The 4,345-nt window shown below is 41.2% G+C and overlaps 1 long non-coding RNA gene across 1 annotated transcript; it reads right to left on the reverse strand.

Moving 5' to 3' along the window:
* Nucleotides 1-1,077: 1,077 nt before the first annotated feature.
* Nucleotides 1,078-2,561, reverse strand: LOC113956635. The gene is made up of 3 exons (XR_003530911.1): nt 2,463-2,561; nt 2,112-2,237; nt 1,078-1,182 (listed from the first exon to the last, which is right to left on the reverse strand). It is a non-coding gene; the product is annotated as an uncharacterized LOC113956635 (long non-coding RNA).
* Nucleotides 2,562-4,345: the final 1,784 nt, after the last annotated feature.

Raw genomic sequence — 4,345 nt, forward strand, 5'->3', positions numbered from 1 at the left:
CATTTGATTCTAGATGTTCCATGAAAGGGATGAAGGCTCAATGCAGTTTCTCTGAAAATTAGTAGTCATTTCACTCTCAATTCCAGTCATGTTGGCAAACCTCAACAGGCAAGGCAATATTACTAATTCTTAGCTTGGAGAAAATTCTCTTGGCACTCACCATTCTCCTGTCCTTCCAAATGTCTCTGAAGTTGTTGGCTGAAGAATTATTTTCTTCCAGACACTGTTTTCTCCCTAAGTGTATGAGTGTACATGCTGGTGTGTGTAGGAAACAGGGTGAGTTACTGTGGCTTGATTTCTTAGCCAGATCACCAGCTCCATTTTCAAAATCATCATGCATGTTTCCACAGGATTATACAATGCACTGGTCATTCCAACTTCAGCTGCAGTATTTGGCATGTTGATGGCTGACTCCAACCCTCCCCGAGACTGGCTTCACTCCATCGAAGTCAGTGGAATTGCAATAAAATAAATAAAAATGTTGTGGAGCAAAAGAATCAAACCCATCTGATGCTATTTCTTTAACAATCCACTCTTTTGATAGAGTTAAGGTTCTGACGAGTGTCATCATATAGATGGCCCATTACTACCACGTGACAAGCCACTTCTCAATAGGACAGTGGAACTGGACTTATATCTGCAGGCTTTTTTGACTTGATGTCATAATGCATGATAAAAAGCCCAGAGGAGAAGAAAAATATATAGTTAATCTAGGTATATAATGTTACAGGTGAAATAGAAATATGCACACACACATACATACACACAAATGTAAAACCCCAGACCATGCTCAAACCATCATGCTGCAGATGAACTTTACCACCTACTCAAAACTCTGGGCACGAAAAAGAGCACAGGAGAACCTATTCCAAGCTGGGAGAGTGCAGGCTCCTGCCTCATCTCCACACAGCCTCACCTGATGGCAAGAAAATTATTGTGAGGAGGTGTTTTAGCTGAGCAAACAACCAGCACTTCAACATGGCTTTGTTGTATTTACCAGTGCCAGGGCAATTTTCAAAAGGACTTCAAAACAGTAGGATAAGCCTCAGGTCAATGTAGCTGATTTCTGATAGATAATTTTTATGTCTCTCCCCTTTCCATGGGAGGAGCTGCAGAGGGAGCCAGTGACAAGGAGCCAAGGTCTGTAAGGTTTTCCTGAGAGCACGTAGCAAATGTAGGAAACTGTGAAGGGGAAGACTATAAATCAGGACCCGAAAGGATGCACTGTCCACAGCAGCAGCTCTGAACCTTCAATGAGACATTTTTTGAGCAAGGTTTTGGAATTTTGGTGGGCTCTGACCTGCAGTTTTCACTTCCAAAATAACTTGACTTTTCTAAAGTGGTAATTTCATTTTCATGATAATGCTAAACTCAAGCCACATGTGCTTTAATTTAAAGCAGGACTCAGGCAGTGGACCCTGCCAAGAAACAGTAGAGAAACATGCTTATTCTACTAGTTTGCTTGAGGCATTCAGCATTTTTGAATGCCTAGGCAGAAATATAGTTTTTAAATAAGCCAATCCCAGAAAGAGAGAGATTGAGAGACAGAGAGAGAGAAAGAGAGAGAGAAAGAGTGAGAGCAGAAGAGGGAGGGTAGAAGAGGTTGCAGTACATTTTTGCATTAAGCTTTTGTTGCATTGGCTGGTTAAATAAGAACTAGTGACTTGGCAACAGAGCAAATATGGTTTATTGCTTTCACTGGCTGTTTGTTGGGGTTTTTTTAAAGCAAAGGTGTTGTCCAGACCCCTTTTCTTTTTCAGACAGAAACTGCAATGTTAGAGTTCATAGTGGCAATGGCTATTAGATTGCTTTAAATATGCACTTGGTGGTTGCACAGCTCTTTCTACTAATTAAATCCCAGTGAGACATATGTTTACAGTCCTTCTGGTGGCATTTTTAGGAGTATTTTAAACCCTCCTAGAAGGCTCAGGAAAGCAACCTTGTCTTTTTATGCAGTAAGAGGAAAAGAGAGAAAGAAAAAAAAAGGAGAGAAGAGACAAGAATGAGTGGACTGAGAGGAAAAGAATGTTTCCCTCCTCCTCCAGAAAGCCAGGTGACCAGGCTCTTGGATTTGGGGGCACTTAGTGTGGGGTGAGAAGCCAGTTTCTTACCCCCATTAAAGTGCCTTCTTCTGACTCTGGTATTTTTCAGTAGAAAATAAAATTTTTCCTTGGATCTCAAACTGCATCACTAAGGCAGGAAACTGTTATCTTCCTTGTAGAGGAAATTATACATCCCTGAGAGTTTAAAGTCAAAGATTGCACAGTCAGATCTTGATTTTAAGTGAATTCTGCTGGACCTGCAGACACTCGATGCTTTCCTCTGCCAGGCTGCTCTAATTTTACATGTTCACAAAAGAGATGTAGGTGCTTGACAAGAGGCAAGAGTGGTTGAAAAAAACCAACACATTGATTGCCTACTAGTGAAAATGTATTTCATCTTATTGGCTTCCAGACACTTACACTAGAGGTGCTCTTGTCTTGTGCCTCTTGGATTTTCTTCATCTACATGTGCACAGTGAATAATTACAGGAATTTGAACAGCAATACCCACTGCTTTGTTGCTGCCCCAGCTGTCTGTATGTACTCCCATAGTGGCTTGGCACTATGCAACCCCATTCTATTCATACACATCTGATACTTCCCTTCTATGACACACAAGTGGGGCTTTAATACTTCAGGGTTTCCTCCTCTGCTTCCCTCAGCCTGTCCCCAGATGTCCTCGATGGTTAATTCCTGAGCTTTCTGATCCACGTTACAGTCCCAGGCACCTACAAGTGTCCCTAAAATGGGATCCAGCCATTTCCAACCAAGAAATCTTCCCTGCATGCCAGCTTCACAGTGCAACATCAATTTTCTGTTTCCGCAGTGTTGGACCACTTCTGAAGCTGGAAGTGGGATCAGCATGACAGATGCAGCTGGGTTCAGGCAAAAACCCTGAAAGACTCCAGGTGCCTGCTGTCATAATTAAAAAAAAAGTAAAGCACCCTCATAGGTAAAAACCCAGTGATCAACATCCTGCTCAGGACAAGTTTTTAAAATCCCATGAAATAATAACTCATGTTCTCAAACAAAGTGTGGATTTTTATCTTAAAGAAAATAAAAGGTGCTTTAACAAAGAATTTCTAATTTTGAAAGGCTGAAAGTTGCTGTTCAAACAATTCTTCCCTGGCTCTGGAACGGGCAGCTCTAAGATTGGCTGTTTTACGGTGAAATATCTTTGGTAAGAAGTATTTAGTAAAGGAACCACAATGCCTCAAGACAGACATGATTCAATGATTTCCCAAAACAGAGATTTTAAATAAATATTGCATTACATCTTTCTGGGTTTGTTTTGTTTTTATAAGCCATCAGTAACATACATGTAGCTGGTTCCAGGAAGGATGTGCAGGTAGTGAATTATCCATAAGAAATGACCAGGGGCTGAAAGCTCAAAGCTTCCCTCTTTCCTTGAATTACCTGGCTGGCAGGCTATAACAAACATACATGCCACCCACACACTGTTTTAAAAGAGCACTATTAAGGTTGCAAATCAATTCTTAACTCAAAAATGAACCTTAAATCATTTTCCTTGTGTGTAGGAATTATATAAGTTTTTAATTAAATGAACAGCTAGTATAGTTTCCATCACCGCATTCAGAATAGATGGTGCTCTCCTAATTCAATATTTTGTTCTCTGCTTATTATCTGAAGTGTGACTCCAGGCCTTATTTACAGTAAAAATCTCATTCTGAAGACAGAATTATTAATTTCCTTGTGGCTTCTCCTGTGGGGCTCACCACCACAGGATCCAAGGGATTCACAAACATTCACTCATCTGTCTTCCCAAAACAGAGAGGAGGGGGTGCTTATTGGTTATCCTTATGGGTCTGTCAGAGAAGCAAGGCACAGGGAGAAGGAAAGCGGGATCTAGGGGGATACAGCATGAGACATGTGGCCTGATCTTGGCTGCAGTTGGGAATGACAGCAGCTTCTGCAAGTCAGAATCCATGATCTTATCAGATACCTGGAAGATGAGAAATGCAAAGTTAATGACTTGTGGGAAAAGTCAGGCTTCAATGACCAAAGACCTGTTGAACAGACACCAGGACAGAAGTGAATCCAACCCAACTAATTCAACCAAGAGACCATCCCTTTTTGTCCTGCAACCTTTATTTTCTAGTCTTCTTACCCTTTTCATGCTTTGAAAGCATTGAGATAACAGTACTGAAAACATCTCCTTCATTCAGAACGTTGGGTCCCAGAGCAGACCCTCTTTGCACTGAATGAGACAGGGATCAATGGGAAATGTAGGAAGTCATTGAGCCATTAAAATCTGCATGAACACTACTTGGACACAAGAAACC

This window comes from Corapipo altera, unplaced genomic scaffold (assembly GCF_003945725.1).
Source record: "Corapipo altera isolate COAL_440 unplaced genomic scaffold, ASM394572v1 116, whole genome shotgun sequence".
Classification (NCBI taxonomy): Eukaryota; Metazoa; Chordata; class Aves; order Passeriformes; family Pipridae; genus Corapipo; species Corapipo altera.